Source organism: Emys orbicularis, chromosome 1 (assembly GCF_028017835.1).
Source record: "Emys orbicularis isolate rEmyOrb1 chromosome 1, rEmyOrb1.hap1, whole genome shotgun sequence".
Taxonomy (NCBI): Eukaryota; Metazoa; Chordata; order Testudines; family Emydidae; genus Emys; species Emys orbicularis.
The window spans coordinates 372,645,387-372,657,524 of NC_088683.1; the positions used below are offsets into that span (position 1 = coordinate 372,645,387).

The 12,138-nt window shown below is 44.9% G+C and overlaps 1 pseudogene; it reads left to right on the forward strand.

Annotated features, from left to right (window-relative positions):
* The first annotated feature begins 442 nt into the window (after positions 1-442).
* On the forward strand, positions 443-1,387 carry LOC135874034 (olfactory receptor 52E8-like; annotated as a pseudogene).
* Positions 1,388-12,138: the final 10,751 nt, after the last annotated feature.

A 12,138-nucleotide genomic window follows, 5' to 3' on the forward strand; every position in this document is an offset into this window, starting at 1 on the left:
CTTTGGCTCAGAATTGTTTTCAGCCTTGTGAAACTGGCCCAGTTAAAGCCCCAAGTGTATCCATTGCTGGTCTGGAATTCCCCCAGGTTAGATGCGCACTTTCTGAGCAAGGAAACTGTCCTCTGTAAGATTTAGAAATTCCAAGGACATTGAAGTACTGCAGTCCCTCCTGTCGGTCCCTCCTCATGGCCTTACTGTCCCTGGTGTGAAAGTTTTCTGCTCTGGGGCTTCTGCTGTCTTTAGAGGCCTCCCTGGCTCGCTCTGACTCTCTGTCTCAGCTGACAACTTCCTTTTCTTCACTTGCTTGTTTCTCTTTCTGTAGTTTCTCTCTTTGGCTCTTAAGTACAGTTTGGATGAGTGACGCTAAGCAGAGTAAAGCAGCACTCTTTCTCCTTGCAGGGAGCATCTGTGCCAGCAGCAGGGACATCAGCAACTGCTGGAGATGCCACTGCTCAATTATACCTACTCCCACCCTTCCACCTTCATCCTGCTGGGCATCCCAGGGCTGGAAGCTGCACACACCTGAATCTCCATCTTCTTCTGCACCATCTACATCATAACACTGCTGGGGAACTGCACCATCCTGCTCATCGTCAAAACAGAGCCCAGCCTCCACCAGCCCATGTTCTACTTGCTGTGCGTGCTCTCAGCCATCAACCTTGGCCTCTCTACTGCTACAGTGCCCAGAATGCTGGGCATCTTCTGGTTCAACTTCAGAGAGATCAGCTTTGGTGGCTGCCTCACCCAGATGTTCTTCATTCACACGTTCACAGGAATGGAGTCAGCCGTTCTTCTAGCCATGGCCTTTGACAGATACATGGCCATCTGTGACCCTCTGAGATACACTGTGATCTTAGCAAAGAAGAGAATTGCACTGATGGACCTGGTGTTTATATTGAAGCCAGGAGTCCTCATTTTCCCCGTGGTATTCCCGGTAGACCATCTGCCTTTGTGTAGAGCCCGTGTCCTTGCCCATTCCTACTGCGAGGACATGGGAATTGCAAACCTGGCCTGTGCAGACATTAGGCCCAATGGAGAATATACTTGTTTTTAGTTTCCCTCTTAGTGATGGATCTTGTCCTATGCTCGTATACTACAGGCCGTCTTCCGGCTCCCATCCAATGACGCACGCCTCTAGGCTCTCAGCACCTGTGGCTCCCACATGGCTGTGATGTTCATATTCCACACCCTGGTGCTTTCCTTGTACCTCACACACAGGTTAGGCCAGCAGATTCCCCATTCTGCCCACATTCTGGTTGCCAGTTTCCATATCCTCATGCCCCCCATGCTGAACCCAGTCATTTACGGGGTGAGGGCGAAGGAGATCTGTGAGAGGGTGCTGAGAAAATTCCCCAGAGAAACCGCTACTTGCTCCTGTTTCTGCTGATCAGTGTGACCTCTAATAGAGCTTCTCACATCCCAAAGCAATACGTTTGTCTGGGGCCTTTTGAACCTGAACTAGGTAATGATGCATTGCTGTCATTTCTCGTCTGCTCTGTGACTTGGAGAGCTGGGGTGAGACTGGCAAAGGCAAGGCAATATTCTCCTGTCACCAGTGACTTTGCCACTTATATGTGGATCACTTCAACAAAACCAAGTTGGTCAAGAGGCTGTGGGAGAACTATAGAACCAATGTGGCCAGCTATAGGAGAGAGACAAATAGATTTGGAGCACTGGGGAAAGGGCTAAAGTTCTTCAGTCCAAAACATGGTAAGGAGAACTCAAGTATGGCCTTTGCATCAATCCTCATTGCAGGGGATATGAGGGAGATTCCCGCACCTGAGCCATTCTGTTTAGGTGACAGAACTGAGTACAGCTGCCCATACTAGCCAATAGCCATTGGTGGGCCTGGCCTCCAGGGACTTCTCTGGTTCCCTTCCGAATCCAGTTAGACTTCTGGCCTTTACAACATCCCCTGGCTCAGAGATTCCCATGGATTTGGAGCCATCTCTTCTGAGATTCTTCAGGTTCATCTTGTTTTCAATGTGAGACTGTTTGGGTTAAAATACTCATGGGGAACAGGCAGGGACAAAGGAGGCTGTACCAGCAAGGGGCTGTCGGGGCCAGAGAAATTAGAAAAGCCTCAGGGACACAAGGAGTGGGTGGTGTTTTGTTGGTGTTTCTCCTCTATGGATCTAATGGGTGAGCCTCATGCCTCCAGGGTATCCTGGGTTGAAATTTGAATGAAAGCTGAGATTCATAGATTCCTAGGCCTGAAAGGCCCCTTGTGATCCTCTAGTCCGACCTCCTGCACAACGCAGCCTAGAGCCCTGCCCCCAAAACATTCCTGGAGCAGAGCTTTTAGAAAAACACCCACCTTGATTTAAACATTCTCGGGGATGGAGAATCCACCACAACTGTACATTTTTCCAAAAGGTAATTAACCTCACTGTTAACAATGTGCACCTTATTTCCAGTCTGCATTTGTCTGGATTCGATTTCTAGCCATTGGCTAGTGTTAGACCTTTCTCTGCTAGACTGAAGAGCCCGTTATTACTAATTAACTTATAGGCTGATGAAATCACCCATCAACCTTCTTTGTTATGCTAATGGATTGAGCTCCTTGAGTCTGTCACTATAAGGTGGGTTTTCTAACTCCTTAATCATTCTTATTGAGCTACTTAGGCACCTGAAAATGGCAGACAGAAGCACTGTATCTAATGTCTATAGAAAGAAAGAAATATATACAGACCCATTAAACACCTGTTTAAACATGCGTTAAAGTCCTATTTTAAGGCGGGTCGGTCCTGGCAGCACTCCTACTGTTAGTCCACCCCCCGCCAGGGTATATTTAGTAAAAGTTAGGGGCAGGATGCAGGCTTCTGTGAATTGTTGTTTATTGCCTGTGAGCTGTCCCTAACTTTTACTAAAAATTCCTGTGAGAGACTCTTAACCTTAGAGATGGGATAACCTACCCACAGGGAAAGTTCCTTCCTGACCCCAGGAGTTACAGGGTGGCAGATGCCCTGAAGCAGGGGGGTGAATAAGCCATTAGAACTCCTGGGTTTTCGTCTGCAACTCCAATTTATTGACTGTCCTATGGCTCTTGTATTCTGAGACAGGGTGAATAGGAGGACCCGACTACTTCTCTCTCCTAGGCAGTGCTCACATTCTTCTGTCACATCCCCTCCTGCTTATCTCCATTCCAAACAGGCCCAGGTGGGTTCTCCCATCAGAAGTCACTGGCGTCTGCTTATTCTTGTTGCCTGTTTCTGAACGCTCTCTGGATCTCTTGTAGCCTTTCTCAGACAGGGTGACCAGAACTGAGCAGAGAGTCCAGCGTCAGATGAACAACTGGCTTCTATAGTAGCATTCGAACCCTCTCCTTTGTTTTTCTACATCCCATTCCATATTCATCCTAACATTTTCCTTGCTTTTCTTAGTGTGCTACCCACTGAGCAGGGATCTTGGCTGAACTCTGCCCCAGCTTTTCCTTGTGTTTTGATGTCAAGAACCCTGTAAGATGTATGAGCAGTGAACATTTGCCATCACATTTGCATTAGATTGCCTTTATCAACACTAGATTCCACCTGCCATGGGGCTGCCCATCCCCCTGGTTCAGTGGGTTTTTCTCAAGCTCCTCACGATCTTCCCCAGTCTTGATTATCCCAAATCATGTTCTGACATGTGCAGAGTGGGCCCGCTCCCTGCTCTTTCTTCCCAGGTCAGTAGTAACTCTACTGCAATATTATTAATAGATGGACAGATTAAAAGGCCAGAAGGAACCACTGTGATAATGTAGTCCAAAGATTCTCACACTGTCGGACAGGTCACTATTCTAGGGGGTGTGAAATGCTTTGAGGGAAAATAAATTTCCTGCACACATTTTATTCACAGCAATGACTAACTAGCAGATCTGGTCCTCAGATGGCACTGTGTGTTTGACAATAGGTGGTGCTGTGCATTTTGACGGATTTCTGTTAAGTCTGACTTCAGTACCAGGCAAATTGGTTGAAACTATAGTAAAGAACAGAATTGTCAGACATATAGATGAACATAATTTGTTGGGGAAGAGTCAGCATGGATTTAGTAAAGGGAAATCATGCCTCAGCAATCTACTAGAATTCTCTGAGGGGGTCAACGAGCATGTGGACAAGGGGGATCCAGTGGATATAGTGTACGTAGATTTTCAGAAAGCCTTTGACAAGGTCCCTCACCAAAGGCTCTTAAGCAAAGTAAGCTGCCACGGGATAAGAGGGAAGGTCCTCTCATGGATTGGTAAGTGGTTAAAAGATAGAAAACAAAGGGTAAGTATAAATGGTCAGTTTTCAGAATGGAGAGAGGCAAATAATGGTGTCCCCTGGGGGTCTGTTCCGGGACCAGTCCTATTCAACATATTCATAAATGATCTGGAAAAAGGGGTAGTAGCAAAATCTGCAGATGATACAAAACCACTCATGACAGTTAAGTCCCAGGCAGACTGCGAAGAGCTAAAAAAGTGATCTCACAAAACTGAGTGACTGGACAAGAAAATGGCAGATGAAATTCAATGTTGATAAATGCAAAGTAATGCACATTGGAAAACTATACATATAAAATGATGGGGTCTAAATTAGCTGTTACCACTGAAGAAAGAGATCTTGGAGTCACTGTGGATAGTTCTCTGAAAACATCCACTCAATGTGCAGTGGGGGTCAAAAATGCGAACAGAATGTTGGCAATCGTTAAGAAAGGGATAGATAATAAGACAGAAAATATCATATTGCCTATATATAAATCCATAGTATGCCCACATCTTGAATACTGTATGCAGATGTGGTTGACACATCTGAAAAAAACATAGTTCGGAATAGGAAAATGTACAGAGAAGGACAACAAAAATGATTAGGGGTATGGAACAGCTTCCGTATGAGAAATTAAAAAGACTGGGACTTTTCAGCTTGGAAAAGGGATGACTAAGGGGGGATATGGGAGAGGTCTATAAAGTCATGACTGGTGTGGAACAGTTGAATAAGGAAATGTTATTTTCTCCTTTACATAAGACAAAATCTAGGGGTCATGCACTAAGTTCCTTCTAAGTTGCACAGATGCACAGCAAGCTATCAAGGGCCATACTGGCGGGGAGAGGGGCCCCTCCCCTGGCCCGGCCTGGCCCCGTCCAGCCTAGCTAGAGCTGCTGTGGTAATTGAGAGGCGTCCTGCCTCCGGCCCGCTGCCTCTCCCCCGGCCCCAAGCTGCTGTGGCAAGAGAGGGCTGGGGGGAGTCCTCTCGCTGCCGCAGCCCTGGGCAGCCTGAACCCCAAGGCTCTCATCCACGGCCCTACCACAGAGTCCGCACCCCCAGCTGGAGCCCTCAGCCCCTGTAACAAGGGGTGCTCTTGGGGGGACACACTGAGGATATCAATGCAGGACAAATTGCTTAGAGCAGGACAGTCACAGCCAAAGGCTGGGGTTCCTTCACTACTAAGGCAAACCAAACCAGCCAAAGAGAGAGGATTTCAGTTTTGCCCCACTGGATAACCAGAAGTCATACAAGCAATTCCCTCGGATGCACCAGTTCCCTTGTATCACCACCAATAACACTCCTTATAGGAACAAATGGTTATGAAAATCAATGTCCCCAATTAAAGGTTCTCCTGATCCCAAAGGACCAAGCCCCAGACCCAGGTCAATATATAACTCAGATTTCACCCACAAATCGTGCTGTTGCCAATCCTTTTAGAAACTAAAATCTAAAGGTTTATTCATAAAAGGAAAGAAATACAGATGAGAGTTAAAATTGGTTAAATGGAATCAAATACATACAACAATTGCAAAGTTCTTGGTTTAGGCTTATAGCAGTGGTGGAATAAACTGCTGGCCAAATAAAAGTCTCTGGAGTACATCCACAGATTTGGATGGGTCATTCAGTCCTTTATTCAGAGCTTCATGCTGGAAGGGATGACACAATCATCGGTGGCTGCATGTCAAGAGCTCCCCATCCTTGGTTCTATCTTACTACAGCTAGTATTGGGTTAGCAACTGTATCAGTGTATAACAGAAATGGTTCATCAAAGTCATGTTCAATAACATGGTTGAATCTCTTTACAAACTCCAGGTAAAACTTGGTTAGAACAACAGTGGATTGGAGGGGGGAGGGAGAGCTCAGTGGTTTGAGCATTGGCCTGCTAAACCCAGGGTTATGAGTTCAGTCCTTGAGGGGGCTGCTTAGGGATCTGGGGCAAAATCAGTACTTGGTCCTGCTAGTGAAGGTAGGGGGCTGGACTTGATGACCTTTCGGGGTCCCTTCCAGCTCTATGAGATATTGGCTCTGTTCTTCCAGTATGTTTCATGTGATCTTGCCAAGAGTTAAAGAACATAGCTACTTTATCCATACAAGCTCTGGCAAATGTTTGGAACCCAATTAACATCAAGTCAATGTTAATGTTGTCCATGGTATAGGAATCTTGGCATTTATCCATGCACTGCGACAGGCTAGGGACCGACTGGCTAAGCAGCAGTTCTGCAGAAAAGGACCTGGGGATTACAGTGGGTGAGAAGTTGGATATGAGTCAACAGTGTACCATTTTTGCCAAGAAGACTAGTGGCATTTTGGGCTGAATTAGTGGGAGCATTGCGAGCAGATTGAAGGAAGTGATTATTCCTCTCTATTGAGCACTGTTGAGGCCACACCTGGAGTATTGCGCCCAGTTGGGGGCCCCCACTACAGAAAGGGTGTGGACAAATTGGAGAGAGTCCAGCGGAGGGCAACGAAAATGATAAGGGGGCTGGGGCACATGACTTACAAGGCGAGGCTGAGGGAACTGGGCTTATTAAGTCTGCAGAAGAGAAGAGTGAGGGGGCATTTGATAGCAGCCTTCAATTATCTGAAGGAGGGGTTCAAAGAGTATGGAACTCGGCTGTTCTCAATGGTGGCAGATGAGACAACAAGGCGCAGTGGTCTCAAGTTGCAGTGGAGGAGGTCTAGGTTGGATATTAGGAAACACTATTTCCCCAGGAGGGTGGTGAAGCACTGGAATGCGTTACCTAGGAAGGTGGTGGATTCTCCATCCTTAGAGGTTTTTAAGGTCCAGCTTGACAAATCCCTGGCTGGGATGTTTTAGTTGGGGTTGGTCCTGCTTTGAGCAGGGAATAGGACTGGATAACCTCCTGAGGTTCCTTCCAACTCTAATCTTCTATGATTCTTCTATGATTCTATGATTTGATGATCACCTATTCAGTTCTTTCCCTCTGAAGCACCTGGCACTGGCCACTGTTGGAAGATAGGATACTGAGAGAGATGGACCATTGGTCTTACCCACTATGGCCATTCTGATGTTCTTATATAGATTGCAGATTTATCGCCCCCTGCTGTAATCTATTAGTCCCCTCTCCTCCCCCAGAGCTGAAATAGAACCCAGGAGTCCTGATGGGGTCTCTCTTTCTACTGAGATAGTACCAAAGTAAGAATATACATTCAAATTTTAAAACTCACCAGTATCCCTTAAGTGACTTAATGTAAGATGTAAGAAAATGTTAGTACCAGAGCTGAGTTGGTCTAATATTTACTTATTTTTACTTTCTTTTAGACAGGAATTAGATACAGTGCCCTTGTCAACTAATTGCTAAGTTATCTGCCAAAACCTAGAGTTTTCAGGTGCCTAACTAAATAGAGACCACCTCGAGACTGTCACTTGATGCGCTGGGGTACCACTGATGACAACATTCCACTCTTGTCTTGCTGAGCCAGACACTCCAGTCAGCTTCAGCACAGACCCAGAGGTTGCACGACGCCCCTCTGCAGTTCACAGAAACTGAGATTCACTCAGCCCGGAGGCTTCTCAGTTCACAGGGACTTTCCCAGTGTTTAGACTTTCTGAGAGTATGAACCCCAAATAAATCTATTTTACTTTGTATAAAGTTTAAACAGGGTAAATTCATAAAATGTCCACACTCTATATCACTGATAGAGAGATATGCATAGCTGTTTGCCTCCCCCAGGTACCAATTACTTACTCTGGGCTTATTAATAAACAAAAGTGATTTTATTAAGTATAAAAAGTAGGATTTAAGTGGTTTCAAGTAATAACAGACAGAACAAAGTAAGTCACAAAGCAAAATAAAACAAAACACGCAAGTCTAAGCTTAATACATTAAGAAACTGATTACAGGTAATATCTCACCCTGAAAGATGTTCCAATAAGTTTCTTTCACAGACGAGACTCCATCCTAGTCTGGTCCCAATCCTTTCCTCTGGTAGAATCCTTGTTATTTCCAACAGACATCTCAGCTGGTAAGCAGGGGTTTTCTCATGACTGGCCTCCATTTTGTCCTGCTCCACCCCCTTTTATAGTTGTGGCACAAGGAGGGAATCTTTTGTCTGTGCTTGGCCCCCACCCCTCCTTCTAAATGGAAAAGTACAAGATTTAAGCTGGATTTCAGTGGCAGGTGACATGGTCACATGTCCCTGTGAGACCTCATTCTTCATTACCCATGGGCTGGCCCACACGCACACAGGAAGTCTCGCAGATAAACAACCCATTTACAACTCATTGTTTCTGAAGCACTCTTAATGGTCTCCACTTAATCTGACTACATTAGTAGTACAAGTTTATACCTTATATTTCTAACTTCAGATATAAGAATGATACATGCATATGAATAGAAAAATGAAATTTAGCAGATTATAAGTTTTCCAATGATATGTTACAAGAGACCTTTTGCATAAAGCGCATTCCAGCTATGTCATTTTCAGATTCATAAGCCTATTTTCATAGAGTATATGGATTCCAACATCACAGTAATGAACAATAATTTTTAAATATACACAGATAAAGAGAGCAGCCAATTCCCCTCTGCCTCAGCAAAGAGCCCAAGACTTCTCATCTCCCTTTGGGAAGGTCCCATAATTGCTGTTTACTCCTAAAGCTGGATAAATAGCACCGAAGTACAGACATGGAACAAGAGACATTAGCTAGAGTGACTCCGGTCTCCAGACTGTTTCCATCCAGATGCTGTTTCTCCCCTTGAGGCTGAGCGAACCCCCCTGGGATTGCACAGAGCTATATTATAAACAGTGCACATCTCTGTGTTGGCTCTCAGCGTGGGATGCTACTGCAGATGCTGGGGTGAGAGAGGTGTGGACATGGCTACCTGAGGGGGATTCCCAGGGAAGACACTTCCAACTCAGGATTCACAGGTACCCATCTCTTGCTGAGGCGCTCACCTGCTCAACAAACCCAGTGGAATGTGGGCATGATGGGATACAGAGTAAGACTGCTCCTTTATGCTCTGCGCAGCCATTAAATTTTCTTTTATCTTTTATGCATCCGACGAAGTGGGCATTCACCGACGAAAGCTTATGCTCCAATACATCTGTTAGTCTTAAAGGTGCCACAGGACTCTCTGTTGCTTTTTACAGATCCAGACTAACATGGCTACCCCTCTGATCTTTTATCAGTGTTATCTGTTCAGACTTTCAGTGTAACTGAATGTTCCCTTGTTCGTGAGTGGTGAGTGTTAGAGAGCTTATTCCCTCACCCGCTTACTTCCCTGGTCCTTCTCGCATGAACAGAGAGCAACAATACCTGAAGTCCGAAGGTGCAAACAATTCAGTGTTTATTGGGGTGAACTTCCTGCAAGCATGATTCCAGTTTCCTTCCTCAGTGTCCCCCTTCCCAGCTCTGACACCACAGAGCCTTACCTGAGTCCCTGTTCCCATTCCCTGTTTCCATCCCCCCCCCTTACTTCCTGATTGGCTGCAGACTATATAGTAAAACTTGAGTTCTGCTTAGTTAACCTTAACCAATCATTTGACTGAAATTTAACTAACCAATCCTAACACATTGTAACATGGTTATTTAACCAATTATATCCCACCACCTTAATTGGTTTACAGCCAACAAAATTAATTATACAGCAGACAGAAACAATCACAGAACCAGACAGAGACCATGCAAATAAACAATAGCAAAGTGGGAACTCTAATGACAAAACAATATAGAAGTGAGATTTTCACAACTACATCTATACAGACATAAGGGTTTCCCAGCTGTGTCTACTGATAAGTGAGTTCTTACCAGACAGAAAACTATCAAACTAAATTTCCTTTTACATCTTCTAGGCTCTTCCCTTTTTCTGGAGGTGATAGATCGGATCACCTTCCTAACAGCCCCAGATCGCCTTACTAGTTTGGAATGTGAGGATGTGACCGTTCGCTTCCCAGCTTATGGCTGCCTCTGCTGCTTGGCCAAAGGCCTTAGCTTAAGAACAGGGCCTCAGACCGTTACAGGGAGAGAAGGCCCATACACAGATTCTTTCTTTTATACCTCTATAACTAGCTAAATGATAAACATACACCTAAATTCTTAAAGTATAGGCCTTTACAGGCAGGCCTGAATATCTATATCCTAACAGTGAGACAGAGTAAATATAAATGCTTGATCTAGTTTATTTATTGACAGATTCATAGGCTTCATGGTCAGAAGGCACCAGTAGATAGATCATCCTGTATTACCTACTGCATAATACAGGGTGTTACATTTCACCCAGTTTCCTCTGTATTGAGGCCAAAGACTTGTGTTTGATTAAGACTGCTCTACGGTACGATTTCATGTCATAGAATCACAGAGCCACAGGGTGAGAAGGGACCGCAAGGGTCAGCTAGTCTAACCCCCTGCCAAGATGCAGGGTTTGTTTTCTCTAAACCATCCAGGACAGATGATTATCCAACCGTCTTTGGAAAACTTCTAGCGAAGGAGCTTCCACGTATGTTCCATTGTCCTCCTGGTCTTACAGTTAGGAAGTTTTTCCTGAGATTTCATCTAAATCTGCTCTGTTGTAGTTTGAACCCATTGACTCTTGTCCTGCCTCTGTGGCAAGAGAGAACAACTTTTCTCCATCTTTTTTATGGCAGCCTTTCAAATATCTGAAGACCTCTCTCATGTCCCCACTCAATCTCTTCTTTTCCAAACTAAACATACCCAGTTCCTTCAGCCTTTGCTTGTATGGCTTGCATTCCACCCCTTTGATCATCTTTGTCTCTCGCCTTTGGATCCTTTCCAATTTCTCTGGATCCTTCCTATACATTGGTGACCGAAACTGGACACCATACTCCAGCTGAAGCCTAACGAGCACTGAGTACAGGAATATTATCATCTCCGGTGACTTGCATGCTGTTAATGCAACATAAAACTGTTTTTACTTGGATAAGTAGTGTCTTCACTGAAGAACTATGGCAGTGCCGCTATAGCATTTTAACTGTAGAAAAGCCATCAAGCCCTCCATCCAGTCTGGATCTGCAGACATGGGGACTTGGAGAATCCACCACTTCCCTTCATAGTTTGTCCCAATGGTTAATCAACTTTTGAAGCACTAATTATCTATAGATATTACTGGTTGGGAGCTGTTCTCTCTTTGTCCATTGGAATGTAATCAGTTCCATTCTGTTATGTTGTTCTCCTCTATCATATGCCCCCTTCTTTGTGGCTTCTCTAAACTAAACAGTCCCAGACTTTTCAGTCTGTCCGCATATGGCAGCCTCCCCCATTCTCACAGCCTGTCTCAGAAATCTGCTTTCCATCTGCTATATCTTTTATAGAGACTGTGTGATCAAAAGTGAGTGCGTTTCCAGAGCAGGTTGTTCTCCACCCCATTCCTTAGGCACCTGAACATTTTCTTTGTTTTGGCCGCTACTGTGAATGAGCAGGTTTTTCCATGGAACAGCTATCGATGACACCCTGGTCTTTTCCCTGAGGTGGTTCTAGTTGGAATGTTTCCTCTTGGTACATGGATTGGCAAAGCTTCTTTTTTTTTTTACAATTTCAGATTTTGAGCAACCGGGTGCCTCGGGGAATAGCATGGAATTTCTAGCCTGGCTTTCATTGCTTAAGGAAGAATGAGAGATAACCAGTATCCACACTTGTGTTTCCTACTGGTGCCTATTAAGGTTTCCCAGACCACGATATGTAGAAATTATTAATGCATGGAGGACTATCAAATATGGAATTGGCATTAGTAGGGTCAGTTGTTCATAATTCATTTATCTGCAAAATGAAAATGTGGGTGAAGAGCAATAAATCTGCTTCACCAAATGAGAAAAATATCCAGTAGTCCATGTAGTGTCTCATATTAACATTGTCTCTCCATCCAGGCTTTTGTACTACAACCATCACCCTAGGCCCTGGGAACGCCTCAGAGTTCAACAACTTCTCCCCTCCTCC